This window comes from Psammomys obesus, unplaced genomic scaffold (genome assembly GCF_907164565.1).
Source record: "Psammomys obesus unplaced genomic scaffold, mPsaObe1.curated_primary_1811, whole genome shotgun sequence".
In the NCBI taxonomy this organism is placed as follows: domain Eukaryota; kingdom Metazoa; phylum Chordata; class Mammalia; order Rodentia; family Muridae; genus Psammomys; species Psammomys obesus.
The window spans coordinates 36,808,479-36,823,546 of record NW_026585644.1 but is presented as its reverse complement, the minus strand read 5'-3'; the positions used below and the strand labels follow the sequence as shown (position 1 = coordinate 36,823,546).

Below are 15,068 nucleotides of genomic sequence, written 5' to 3'. Positions count from 1 at the left end.
GCATAAGCTAATTCCATGAGGCCTGATCATAATCCCTACGGAAAGCTGTTAGTACTTCCAGCAACCCTGAGTATCATTATTGGCAAAAAGGTTGAGTATATTTCTCCAAAAGGAGCTACTCTTACATTTCAGGAGGCTAGTATGAATAATAAACTGTGGGTTTTTAAATTTTCTTATAACCCCTTTATTAAATTTTTCATTTATCTATCTATCTACTCACCAGACACACATTTATTCATCCATCGCTCCATCCATCCATCTATCCATCATCCATCCATCCATCATCCATCCATCCATACATCCGTCTATCTACCATCCATTGGTGTGTCCATGTATCCTCCCACCTCACTTTCACCCATTATCCATCTAGCTGTTCACTTAACCAGTCATCTATCATTCTTTCTATGCATGTATCCATCTGTCTATCCATTCATCATCCTTCAATCTGTCCATCATTCATATATCCAATCAGCTGCTCAGCAAACACTTTAAAACCCATGTGCCAGCTGGGTGAGGTGGCACATGCCTGTGATCCCAGCGTTCAGGAGGCAGAGGCAGGCAGATCTCTGTGAGTTTGAGGACATCCTGGTCTACAAATCGAGTCCAGGACAGCCCAGGCTCACTAGGTATATTGCTCTGAGTGCTTTACTGCTCCGGATTCCAACGTCCCCTTGTGTAGTAGAATGAGAATTGTCACCATCCCCTGTGTCTTCTGCCTCTGTTTTGTTTCGCTGTCTTGGAAAACAAAAACAAACAAACAAACAAACAAAAACAAACAAAAAAACCCCATGTGCTAGCTGTATTGTCTTCTGCTGAGCTTGTGTTCTTGTCTCTTTCTTTTCTCCAGGCCTGGCTGAGACCTTTTCCAAATGTGGGAGCCTAAGGATGGAGAGTTATCTAAAGCAGTTGCTATTTCAGTCCAGAACTTGAAGTTAAAAATGTTCAAATGGAAAAAAAAAAGTTTAAAAATATAGATGTGTATTTTTCTAAAACCCCATTAAGCTGTCAAGGGCTCTCAACCGTGTGTTTCCTTTCCCATCGTTGCTAATTGGCAAAGTATGTTTGTGCCCCAAACAGAAGAGAAGCCCTCCTTTTTCTCCCCCTCTTCTTCCTCTTCTAGCTCTGGCTCCCCATTCCTGTTCCCCTTCTTCTGATTCTTGTATTTAGTTTATTCCCCAGCCTTAGGGACCATGGCTTGGCCTCCACCCCCTGGAAAGATTACAAAACGGCAGCCTTGCTTCTGCCTAGAGGCTTGAGTACCCCTAGCACCCTCCATGGTGCATTTAGGCTGCCTAAGAGGCTCAGATCCTGGATACATCATTCACTAGGTGTATCGCTTTGAGTGCTTTACTGCTCCGGATCCCAGCTTTCCCTGTGTAGAGGGAGAACTGCCATCCCGCGTCTTCTGTCTCTACGAGCTGAAATAAGGAGAGTGTGTAAGGCACCAGGCAGAGCCTGGACGCGTGTTTACCATTAAAACTCCTTCTACAGCATGCTGTGGTCTTACTGCCCTCTGCTTTGCTCTCCACATTTAGAGTTTTAGCAGAAAACTAGAAGATAGACCTTCCTCATCCCATTCTGTAATTTTAATAAATGTAATCATATAATAATTTGATATAATTAGTGAAAAAATAAAATGGAAGACACTTTGATAAAACTGAGTGGGTAGAACAGGGGGCAGAGCCAACCTACTGGGCACAGGAGTATCTCTTAGCGTCCTCCTCTCTCACAGTCTACCAAATGCGTATACCAAAGCATTTAAGGTTGTTTTGTTTATGACATTGTATCCTTTAATGTTATCCTACCATCGTGGCCACTCCTCCACTCCTAATGTCTAGAGAATCAAAAACACACAAGTAAATTGTTTTCCTCATTGCCCAGCACAGCAGGCAGAAGCCTGGAGAGCTGCCTGGAAAAGAAGATCCAGTGCTGAGGATTGCATGGGGCAGGCAAAGGCAGCAAGTTGAGGCTATTGACTCAGATTTAAGGCAGCGTCTCCTCATTTATCAACTTCTTCCTTGGCTAAATGGAGGCATTGTTTCAAAGGAAGCAGTGACCAGGCCTGGTGGGAGGTAAATGCTTGTAACCATAACACTTAAGAGAGTGGGGCAGAAGGATCTGGAAGTAGAGCCCAGCCTGGGCTATGTACATGCGTACATACACACATACACACACATACATACATACATAGGAAGACCCTGTCTTAAAACAAACAAGTAGACAATAACAAAAGAAAGGTTTACAAGATGATTGGAGATGAGTCTGCAAGACAGAGCATCTCCTAGTCCTGGGACCATGATTCTGATTTTGGCACTTATATATGTAAGCAGGAACCCAAGTTCTGAGGATGCTGCAAACATTTCTACACATTGAGCTAAGACAGTTTAGGAGTAATCCTTAAAACAAAACAAAATAACCGGGGCCCAGGGTTCCCCAAACATCTCAGTGGCTCATGTTCTAAACTTTGGGCTCTTCACTGCATCAGCTGTTTAGAAATCAGCTGACTAAGTGCTGGGTGCTAGTCCGCCACGTGTGCTACAGGTGATTCCACCTGGGCATGTCAAGGTCCCTGCTTTTGAGAGGCTTGAAATTTAGCTGCCTATGCAAACGATATCATGTACATGATAGCTCAGGGCAGGCCATCCTAGCATGACACATGTGAATTAGAAGTCTAGGCTGCAGTGACGGGGTCAGTGGGTCACTGAGGAGGGAGTTCTAGGGTCAATCACATCTTGTGATTACCTGGGAGATCCTTGGCCAACCTCTGTGAAGTGGCTAGGCCCGTGTACCTCTGTAGACTCTTTACCCAAAAGATCTGCTTCAATTTCCATGTCCTGTGTCTTTGCTCAATAACATCTCAACTTAACAGCTAGGCCCAGGCCTCTCATGGGAGAGCTGACTACAACATGGGAAGGAGAGTACTCAATGTGGCTAGCCTGAACCTTGCCCTCCTTGTGCTGAAGGCATTCACAGTGAGGGCAGAGAAAATGAAAGGGTGCTAGGAGAGGACAATGAAGGAGTGTGTATGGGGAGGGGGAGTGCTAAGGACAGGGCTCTTTGCTGAGGGTGTACGTGGCACAAGTCCCTGGTCCACTGGGACAGATGTTAAAACAAAAGCACTTTTATCTGGGGGAAAGTGTTCCCAGAAAAACACTCCGAGCTAGAAAATTCCTGTCATCCTCGCTCATTTTTTCTGTGGGATACAAGGGCTCAAACAAATTCTCGAACTTTACTGCAGAGCCCTGACATAAAGGAGAGCCTGTGTGAGGCGGGGCTGGGGACTTGAGCACAACCTCCCAGACTGCTGATCTCTCGAGGTTGCCGAACCACATCGCCCATTAATACCCAGCTGCTGGCACCCTCACCGAGCCTGCCATTCCGCTGCCCTTCGGGCTCTAGCCTGCCTCCATAAATGCCCTACTGAAAGAGAAAGCTCCTTTCTTAGCAACAGAAACCCCATTTATCAGTTAGGAGGCTTTTGATTGTAAGTCCCCAAATACTCTACCAGGAATGAATTAAAGCTCAAATAAATACCCTCACACTTAGTGTTGAATCTGGAAGTGGACAGTAGTTATGGTTGTTTAGTGTATCCAGCTGGGCATAGGTCTCCCCTGTTCAGCTGTCATCACATGCTCACAAGATGGCATCCATAATTCCAAGAAGCAAGTCCTCACAGAAGACACCCAGAGTGGAGGCGGGTAAGCGCCGACGGTTGGATTGGTAACTTCTCTCATTGCTGGTGTGAATGCCTGACAAGAAGCAGCCTAAGGAATGGCAGGCTTCTGTTAGCTCCCTTTTTGAGTGCACAGTGCCGTACGGTGGGGAAGTCATGGGGGAAGCAGTCTGTGGCGGCTGCTCACACCACATCTGACAGAGAGGGGCAAACGCCGGTGCCTAACTCCTTTTTCGTGGAACGATGCAATCGGGCCTCCGAGTAGGTCTTCCCATCGCTGTTAACCTAATCTAGACAATTCTTTCCAGGAATGTCTGCTAGGTGATTCTGGATCCCACCAGTTTGACGATTGATGTTAACCCTTATGGTGGTCTCCACTGACATCTCTTATTAAGAGAGTGTTTTTCCAACAGGATTTGTTCATGTTTCATAGGCCAGAACAGGATCAGATGTCAACAGACAATCATTAGCAAAAGCAAAAATCTCTTTGATAACTTACAACATTCATCCTCATTGGGGGTGATGTCCTGCAGAGAGTGGAAATCGGTTAGTGCTTGGGGGCCGTATAAAGATACACTCACATACAGAGAGCAGGGGTAATATACTGGTGGTATTGCACTTTTATGAAAAGAAGCAGTTAGAAGCAACATGTTTAAATGGCTCCTTCGGGGGAAGGACCTTCCCCCAGTCATGATTCATTGCTGGTTCCTGAAGATATCTCGCTTGACCTGGCAGGCAAGGAAATGATGGGCAAACAAATGATGCCACATCCTACCTGGGAAGAATCATACTCTTCAAGATGACAACATGGTGGCTGTTCAGGACTTCAAAAGTGTGCTGGTCCACTGATCTGCTCTCAAAGGTGGCCATGGCTGCTAACTTGCTAACTGCATGGCCGAACTGAGCATTTAAGTTGGCAGCCAGAACTGAGTTTCTGGGGACAAAAAAAAAAAAAGGAAATTAACAAAGGATCTGTGATTAATAAAGAGACAGCTAAAGGATAATTGTACACAGTCAGACTGTGTGGTGAGTGATTATGTTAAATGACTTAACACATTTCCCCCCTTCTTGTGTGGCACTTCAACAAGACGAAGCCTGTGGGTCTCAGTCAATAGCGTTCTATTCCAGTGAGTGCAGACCACTGGATGGTGAAAAAGATGGAGTTAATCTTGATAAGCATGCAGCTGGATCCCAGCAGCTTGGGGAGTTTATAGGAGAGGGATAACAGCTTAGTCCATTTCCCAGCTCATCTTCAACCTCCTCCCTGTTGCTTGAGCTCCTGTCTATGCTTCTCTGCACCTCCCAGTCACCAGCCTTGCCTTGAGACAACCAGTATTCTCACCACATAAGAGACTCTGGTTTGGCTCAGCATTTTTTGTGGTGGTTGTGTGGGATAGCTGAAGAAGATGAACAGGAGGTCTGGAGCCTCCACAGAATTTCCCACATTTGTATCCATCACCACACACGCCATTTTGGTTACTCTGGAGTCTTGACTTACAAAGTCTACCTGATGCCTGGATGTTTGCTTTGAAGGCCTTCCTATATTTATAAGGAAGCAGGCACGGGCAGAGTAACACACATCTTGAGAACCTTATTCTTGAAGGAAGACAGAGAGATGGTAGTCCCTTCTGGGATTAGAAACTTGCATGAGTTAAACTGGTGCTTCTTGACACATGTGGGTTCCATTGTCTCCTCTCTTTGACTGGGTCACTACATCTTACTAATGATTTCTCCATTAGCAACACTAAAAACTGAGAGGAGTCATATACCCAAGGAACTGTGTGTGGGTGATGTTCATATTCTTCTTTCTGTAAGTCAATGTTTCCTGAGACTAACTGTAGACTACTCTGGGACTTTTTTTATTTTAATTTTTTATATTAATTATAGTTTATTCACTTTGATTCCCAGCTGCAGCCCCCTCCCTCATTCCCTCTCAATCCCACCCTTCCTCCCTCATCTCCTCCCACGTTCCTCTCCAAGTCCACTGATAGGGGAGGTTCTCTTTCCCTTCCATCTGATCCTAGCCTATCAGGTCTCATCAGGAGTGGCTACATTGTCCTCCTCTGTGGCCTGGTAAGGCTGCTTCCCCTCAGGAGGAGGTGATCAAAGAGCTAGCCACTGAGTTCATGTCTCTGGGAATTTTTAAGTCAGAATTCCTTCCTATGTCTCAGCTCAGGTCAATCTCTTCACCTGGGATTCAGGCTTTGGGTTTTAAAAACAAATTCCCAAGTGACTATTGTGTGATACTAAGACTAAGAAACAAATGTGTGTGTGTGTTGTATGTATGTATGTATATATGTATATATCTATATATGTATATATGTATGTCTATTTTGCTTCCACCAAGCATACACTCTATGTTTTAAACATCAAAAGAAAATAAAGCAATTCTCATTCTGGAAAGAAGTGAAGTCCATTTTTGCTTGATTCTTTCTGTAAAAAAGATCTTTTCATAAAATGTGAACTTGTATATATGGAGAAAGCTCCCATTTTTAGTGTTATGCACGACGGGAAATCAAGTAAGAAACCTTTTAGAATGTTAGTAAGATAACTTCAAATAGACATAGTTTGTATTTCACTTATTGAGATGAGGAAGAAAGTATGGAAAGACATCTGAAGTGAGTGGCATGCCAGCTGAACATGGGTTCTGGTGAGCCTCAGCATGTATTCTTGCCATGTGCCCGTCTTTAAATAGGTGTTTTATTTCTGAACCGCCCCAGATGATAGCTGCTTCTGGTGGAAGCTGAGATTTTATAACTGCATGTTTTGTACCAGATGTGGTTGTAAAAGCAGTAGGTGCCTCAACTGAGGTTACTCAGAGGGGAAAAAAAATAGAAGCTCAAAGGGGTAAAGAGGCAAGACCGAAAATACACTTCCAGGTTGTCCTGCTCCTGTAACCCCTTCCCTGTCCACAGAGCAGCTGCTGAGATCAGGTCATTTGGAAGAGGTAGCCCAAAGTGGTCTGCCCATTCACAGAGGGTGGGCTTAGAAATGGCCTTCTTTGCTGAGGACTGGCAGTTCCCAAAGGCAGAGGCAGAGAGGCCCTCTGACTCCAGGCAGTGTTGGCAAAATCCTGAGCCTGAGGCAGATGAGAGCAGTGGATGGGTTATTCCAGGTGTAGCTGTAATTGAGCTTTAGCCTTTGGCCAGATTCATGGCAGCTATGTGCTGGTGATCATCACAGCTATAGCTCATAATTATTTCTCTAAGTCAATCTGTCTTCCCCCCCCCCCCCCCCCCGCATCTGTGTGTGTGTGAGAGAGTACACATACGTGCACACACATATGCAAAGATGCATGCAACCATGTGCATGTGGAGGCCAGAGGCTGACATCATTAAGTCTTTCTCTGTTACTCTTCACCTTATTATTATTATTATTAGTAGTAGTAGTTATTTTTGAGGCGAGGTCTTTCACTGAACCTGGACCTCACCATTTCAGTTACCTCAGTGCTGGGTTTGATTCTGGACATGCATAGCTGTCCTCAGCTATTACATGAGACCCCACGAACTCAGGACCCGATGTTGGTATGAGCGCCCTACCCATTCAATCCTTCCGTCTTGGCTCTCAATGTAGGCAATGCATTAATAAAGAAATTGCCTAAAGTTTGTTTTAAAGATCAAGAGAAAAATAATGTTTTTGCTAAGTGCCAAGCATTCTTTGAGCCCAGAGTTTCTATGTTATGTGCAAAGTAAACTACTTACATGCTGAAATCCCATATAATTATATAGTTGTCTAGTGTCGCTGTTCTCATCTCTTTAGTAAGAAGTTCACCCCTCCCACTCATGTAAGGTAGCAAAGACCTTTGTTGTCAATGAGCTCTGACATATATTGATTAACCCACATTTCCTCCTTTCCAATTATCCTCAAATATCTGAGCAATACAATACCTTTTTTGGGTAGACCATAAAAGCCTCAGAGAGTGGGGCCATGCTTTTGATGTTTCTCTTCCAGAAGTCTAGAATATGGGGCTAGGATATGCTGCAAGCATGAGGACTTGTGTTTGATCCCTAGAACCTACATTTTAAAAAGTTAGGCCAGGTGGCCTACACTTGTAATCCCTGGGTTGAGGAAGCCAGGGACAGGCAGATTTCTGAAACTCACTGGCCTAACCTACTTCATGAATTCCAGAGTAATGAAACACCTTGTCTAAAATAAAACAAAACGAAACAAAACAAAACAAAACAAAACAATCCACCAACAAGGTAGATGGAAGAATTATAATTGAAGCCATCTTCTGGCCACTGCGTGCACATGCATAAAAAATAAAATAAAAGAAGTCTTTAGTATGCCTGAGTGCACACTATTTGCACCCAATGAGTTCATGGCCACCATCTAGCAAGATCACTAGGTCACTAGCCTACCAATACTGCATGTCAAAAACTGGAGTAGAGATTGTAGTCAGAGCCAAAGGACCCTGAGAGATGGGATTTGAGTGCCCTTACACTATGGAAGCAGAGACTTTAAACAACAAGAAGAAAGAAACTATGGAGATTCAGAGAAGTAAATAACTTGCTACTAAGCCTATCTGAAGAGGGGGATTTGAAGTAACTGTGTCACTAGGCTGCTACAGCAGCTCATTTTACCCTGCAAAGGCAGTGCCCTGGCACCAGCGTTAATAAGGCTGAAACTATTATACTCTATTGCAAAGGAACACAGATGTCTACATTAACTACGGAAAGCACACGTATCCCTCTCTAACAATCAGGGTACCGAGCAACACAAAGGAGTGCACAATTGCCCTGGTTCTGCTTTGAAAAATCAGACTAACTACCTTGGCTATTGAATGACGCCTGCCATCTCTTGTGATGGGGAGAAAGCAAAGACACCCCAATGCCAGCTGCCCTTACAGAGGATCCAAATACCATTCCCAGGCTATCCTTGTTCCTTGGCCAGACGATGGCTTCTGGGAACCCAATGAAAGCGACCAGCTCTGCATGGCTGCCTCATCTCGCTTGAGGAAAAGGCCTGCTTCTCCCATAGTCTCTGTTTTTGTTACACAAATCTGCTCAGCGACCTTGTTGGTCCCTTTTAGGGGAAACTGGGCAGCATTATAGATGCAGGGTCCTGAAAGAGAAGCTCCTGCTTCTGTCCATGGTGCGCTTTGAGGTGCAATTCCCTCTAGGATGCCCCTCAACAGGAGGCCGCATACCTCAGCTCTGGAGACACCCTTTTTCTCCCTCAACCCAATGCCATCTGGTATTCAGCAGATTGGAATCTTGCTCTTCTGAGGTCTTTGCTCTCCTGGCTTCGTCTCCCCCTTAACTTACTCTTGCCAGGCTACAAAACTTTATGAGCATTGTCCTCTGCTTCCTTACAGGCCCCACTTCAGAGCTCCAACTCAGAGCATGTCAGTAGGAATTTAGTCATAGCTCCTTCACTCACTGGCTGGGCAACTGCAAGACAGATGTGTTTCCTTTCCTTCCCAAGTAGCTGAGGCTGACCTTGAACCTCTGATCTTCCTCTTGAGAGCAAGGACTACAGGTGTGCGTTACCTGCAAAAAGTTTATGTAGTTCTTGGGTTGAACCCAAGGTTCTATGTTAGGAAAGCATTTTAACAACTGAGCCATAATTCCAGCCCCAGAACTTAACTTATATCTTAAGCAATGTAAATTATATATGATATATATAATACATGGGCTCCTTCAGCCACAAATATATCAAGGATGTTATTTTTAACTTTTTTTGTTTTCTTTGTTTGAGATCAAAATTAATTTTTTAACCTTCCTCAAAATGGTAGCTGATAGGAAAATTGTGTGTGTGCATGTGAGTGTGTTACTCTGCATGCATGCATGAACACCCTTGATGAGGACATAACAGGATGCCAGGTATCTGCCCTATGCCTTATTACCTTGAGAGAAGATCTCCCATTGAACATATGCTTTGGCTATGCTGATTATCCATTGGGTTCTCAGGATCCACCCATCCTCACCTCACAACACTGGAGTTATAGGTAGCCATGGCTGGCCTTTTATGTGGTGCCAAGAGTTCAAACCTAGGCTCTCTTCCTTGCAGAACAAGTACTCTTACCCACAGAACCATCCTCTTAACCTCTGCTTCCCAAATATATTTTTAAGCCCAGAAGCTCTGCACAGTAAGACTCTCTTTCTCCAAGTAATTCTTCCTGTTAGGCAGCAAGCCCTAAGAATATTTGTAGACACTGTCATCCTCATAACTTCTAGAAAGTGCTCTGGCTCTCTCTTGCCTCATTCTGTCTAATTTGTTCCATAGTGACAGTTCCCCTCTGGCTTTGGTTGGGCCTCATTATTAGAGTCTGTCTGCTTAAGGGTCTTCTATGTGGTTGTGTATTCAAATCCATGTGTATTTAAGTCCTAGCCCAGCGGTTCTCAACTTTCCTAATGCTAAGACCCTTTAATACAGTTCCTCATGTTCTGGCAACCCCTCCCCCAGCCATAAAATTGGTTTCATTTTTACTTCATAATTGTAATTTTGCTACTGTTATGAATTGTAATGTAAATATCTGATATGCAGGATATCTGATATGGGACCCCCGATGGGGTCTTGACCCACAGGTTGAGAACCATTGTCCTAGTCTGCTGCCTTTTGTGTCTCACTGGCATTGTTTCCCTGGAAAGCCCTTTTGATTCCCTGAGCACAGACTCTTTGCTTGCTGGGAAAGGTGATGGCTAATCTTTACCCTTAACTTGACAGGATTTGGAATCACCTAGGAGACACAGCTCTGGGTCTGTCTGTGAGGGGGTTCCTATGGAAGGGAGATCCACCCCGAATGGGGGTAGAACCAGCCTAATGGCAGGGGTCCTAGATGGAATAAAACAGAGAAAATACGCTGATCACTATTGCTCACCCGCCCTACACTCCTGCTTTCACAGCTAGAGTTAGTTTTTATTACAATGCTTTCCCAGCCATGATGGACTACCCTCTCAAACTAGGAGCCAAAAGACAGCCTTATTCCCTCAAGTTGCCAGCTTATTTTGCCATAATAATGAGTGAAGTGATGCAGAGGACACCAAGCTGAAATGCTCTGCACGACTTCACCCTAGGTGACCACTGGCAATTATAGGCAACCATAAGGGACCACTGGCAATCTTGAGCTGCAAAGATATGAGTTTAAGTACAAACTATTGCTTATGATTTCTTTCAAACTTTCGTGAAACTCTTCCATATAGCACCTGCACTGATTCACAGAGCCCAGGGCTTCTTTAACATGACATCTCCAGGCCACCAAAGAAGACATATAACTACAAGATAGTCTAAGGTTGCATTTTTCAGGATGCAGTTGGCCCTTGCAGGAATCAAGGTAGGAATAAGAGCTTGAAAGAGAAGGGGGAGCTTGGAGAAATGGGTCCCTTGGTGGGCAGGAGCCACAGCCAGAGCGCCAAAAGGTGGAAGAGGAAGTGGGGTGGGTAACACCAGCCAGCAAGAACTTAGAGGTCTGGTGATACTCGCTTGAGACCGAGGAAGCCTGAGAGTACAGGCTGAGGCTGGGTCTACAACCACTCAGGGGATAGAACCTGAGAACCAGGGAAGCCTTTCTTGGGAAGCCTCACACCAACTGTGAATCCGACATTCACTGCTTACCTGCTTTTATGCCACCCCTTCCTACCTTGCCCAAGCAAGGAGGAGAGATGTTCAGAAATGGATGTGACCATAACTGAGCTGACTTGTTTCTCCATTCAAAATGGCCCCAAGGAGCATGTTCATGGTATGGCTGCCATTATCTCTGTATGGCTCCAGCTGATGTGCTCATGATGCCGGCAAGTTTAGAATACACCTATTAACAGAAAGGAAAAGAACATGCGTGCTTACTGCCTAGCATGTCTCTAAATCAGGGTTTATATGACATGACAGTCTGGAGATGGGCCTCGAGCACAGGGGATTGGTGAACTGCAAACTTAATGTCAGGAAGGGAGAAGAAAGCACGGGTGATAAGAGAAATAGACACAAGTCATCTCGGCCTAAACATCTGGCTATGCTATGATCCATTCTTCAGCCTCATCCAATTTAACTCCCCCTTGGTTCTGCATTGTAAAAATAGCCGTCCTAGAAATAGCGAATATTTATTGCCCACTTTAGTTGTCTGATCTTGTTTAATCCTGACACAGCTTTATGAAGTGAGTACTGTCATCATCCCATTTTTCAGCTCCGAGCCCTGCGTTCATAGCTGGTAAAGGATAGAGCACCAGAGCTGCTGTTCCAGGGGGCTCTCTGACATTCATTGTTCATTGATTTATTGATCCATTCATTCATTAATTCATTCATTCATTTCTTTACCAGACACTTAGTGGCTCAGGGATCAAGCCATAGATCTAAAGATGGGTAAGCATAGATGCTGCCTTAAGACTCACAGGCTACAGAAACACTGTACAGGCAGAGTCCTGCTTTATCAACATCAGTGTCACAGCATTCGCCTTAACAAGTTATTCACGTGGTCCTTGATCTGTCAGCTCTGTGGTCTAACCTTCTGCGTCTAATCTGTCTCATCCCACAATCCTGACCCATCTTCTAAGCTGCTGATTTCTTGTGCTGCCCTGCTGATGTGCCTTGTCTCATTGCTGGACTTGGCTGCCTTCCAGTTCCACTCAGTATTTGCCACGTAGTACCCTCTCGGCGTGAGTGGAATGGGGGAAGGACCCTGAGACAAGCCTTAGGGGTCACTTCTAACTCTGCCTCTGCCTCCAGCTGGTCCTTGGGTCAGTCCCTTTGTGTGAAGTGGCCTTGGCTTCCACTCTCTGTAAAAGAAGTCATGAGATTAGATGGTCTCTGACTCACCAGCAAGGGTCAGCATAGGAGGAGATAGGGGGTTGTGGGAGGCACGTTCTCGGAACTCTAATCAAAGCCCACCATTTTTGCTTTCCTTAGCCTCAGCCTCCTTCTCAGAGACTCTCTTCTTTCTTGCCGCTCCTTTCTAGGGAGGCTCAGTGACTGCCCCCAGACCCAGTTTACCAATTGTGAGGTCCAGAGTTACTGAAATAAGTGCAGCGGGCACTCAGGTATGTGCACAGCTCAGGATGTTGCCATTCTTACTGCTCTCCTTCTCCAGATCAACTGCAGGCTGGAAACCAGAGCTGGTGTTGGTGCTGCCGGGCCAGCTCAGCCCAACATCTTCACCCCCAGAGAACCAAGATTATGTGACCTCAGCACACTGAACAGATAAGGGGGAAGGAACATATCTTAGGTAGCTGAGCTATCAGCAGGTCTGGTGCTACTTAGACTCCCAGGTTCTGAGACAGTAGACATTCCTGTGTCCCAGAGCCATCTCACACCCAGCACAAACAGTATCCTAAAGCACTGCTTTCCTCTCCCTAGAAGACAGTGTAGCAGAGAGGGGCTTGAGCTGAGAGCTCACGGTGACATTACTTGATCTACTCCAAAAGGTGGTAGTAGAAATGTTTTAAACTCGGGCACTAGGCTTTGCTTTCATTCCGCTCTTGTTAATGTTGTTCCTACAAAGGACGGGGGGCATAGGTGTCTGGCACAGCTGTCTGCCGGACACCCAAGGCTCCTGTCAGTTTTATGGGCAGCCTTTTTACCAGGAGAAGGAACCAATGCTGGCCTCTGTGCAAATCTTAGGCATTTACTGTAGTTTGATTATGCCCAAAGCTTGGTAATGGCCCCCGCAACATGAAACAATTTCTCTCACTACTCACATAATATATTCATTGCATTCTGGGAATGCGGTTGTAAAATGCAAGTCCCCGGCCTCTGAGAGCGTACGTTCCAACAGAATGTGCAGGACATGAAAAGTCTGAGAAAATAGGCTCACATGAAAGTCATAAACTTCTAGTCCAGAAGGTATTATAATCTAGGCGGGAAAGTAAAACTTGCTGTCTCTCCAGAGAGATAGTCCCAATAGAATGTGTATGTATACACATGTAATGTTGTGTGCTCATATGCATGTGCATGTAATATCAGAACTATTTTACAGATATACGTATCTCAGCTAAAGCAAAGAGAAGTCTCTTTGTTCTACCTTCTCATTGCAGTCACACATCCAGTGGCTTGGATGAGGTCCACTCAACACTGGCCAGGGCTTGTTCACTCAATCTCCTGATCCAAAATGTTGCTCTTTTCTAGACACATCCTCATGCACACACTCAGAAACACTACTTTAACAAACAGGCTTACTCATCCCTTAGCCCTGTGAAAATTAACCATCACAGTGACTGGCTAACAATATTTCACCTGGAAGCCATGGCCAGTGATTTCAGCCAGCCAAAGCTCCATTGGTTCCTTTTACTGTGTAGATAAGGATTGTGGCAGAGAACACTTTGGTACCAGAGGCCTCGGTCACACCTTGTGCACGTGATTTTAGGCTCTGCCAGATGCTGGCCTGAAGTTTGAATAAGTCCCTTAGTTAACCTTCTTTACTCTTCATTTGCAGAAGGGGTCGCCTTCATTCCCCCAGAGTGAGAACAGATACGTGAATATACATGGAATCGGCTGTCAGACTACAAATCACCAAGATGTAGTTATTATTCTTGAGACAAAGGAATTTCAAAACATAAAATATTTTGAGTGTCATAATAGATCTCCTTGCCTCCCCAAGCAATTAAAGAATTCATTCACTGACATGTATAGTTAAGTGTTTCCATATCAGAGTTATTGAGCCAAGTTTCCTACCATAATCTTCATTCAGACCCAGATCAATTTAAGTGGAATTTCCCATTACTCACAAGGAGCTAATGCTGATTTTCCCACTGGTTGCTGGAGTTGAAATCTGTATTGAGAATAGGATGAGTTCTTAAGTTAGCGGAGGCTCACCACCTGTGCGAGGAAAATACAGCTGGGTAAGAATGAGGTGATGGACTAGAGAACAAGTCCACACAGGTGACTCATGCATTTGGCATGCATCCACTTGGCTCCAGATGCTGGGGAGACAAAGTGGTGAAGACCAACACTGTGCTCATGGAGACCTCAAGCCAGCAACTCCCAAAGGGGGAATAAGTACCAGGATAAAGACTGCTGATGGGGCGTGGATGCAGTAAGAGGAGCACCCCACCCTCCCAGACTTGGAAGCGGGAGTGGGGCCTGGGAAATGCCTCCGGGAAGAAGTGTTGGAAGCTGCGGGGTGGATTGAAGTTAGCTGTAGTGTGCAGTGGGCAAGCAGTCAACAGAGATTCCAGTCAGAGGGAACAGTATACTGCAAAGTGTTGAGGGGAGCTGGTGGGCAGAGATGGAAGGAAATCTGAGGTCTGAAAAGAGGAGGGCTGAGGCATATGTCCAGAGCTGAGGTTGCCACATTTGCAGTGTCTGGGCAAGAAGGACCACTTAAGCGGCTTGTACTTCTGCTTTGAAAAGGTGACCCTACAAAGCAGTTCACCAGGGAGAGTCATGGTTTATGTCTCTTGCCTCAATGTCATCATTAATAGCTCTGCCTCCTTTCACCCCTCAAAGTCTCTTAGGTTGGATGATGAAC

At 45.2% G+C, this 15,068-nt stretch overlaps 1 long non-coding RNA gene across 1 annotated transcript; it reads right to left on the bottom strand.

Annotated features, from left to right (window-relative positions):
• Positions 1-4,275: 4,275 nt before the first annotated feature.
• Positions 4,276-14,422, bottom strand: LOC129691290 (uncharacterized). The gene is made up of 3 exons (XR_008722445.1): positions 14,326-14,422; positions 11,231-11,423; positions 4,276-4,607 (listed from the first exon to the last, which is right to left on the bottom strand). It is a non-coding gene; the product is annotated as an uncharacterized LOC129691290 (long non-coding RNA).
• Positions 14,423-15,068: the final 646 nt, after the last annotated feature.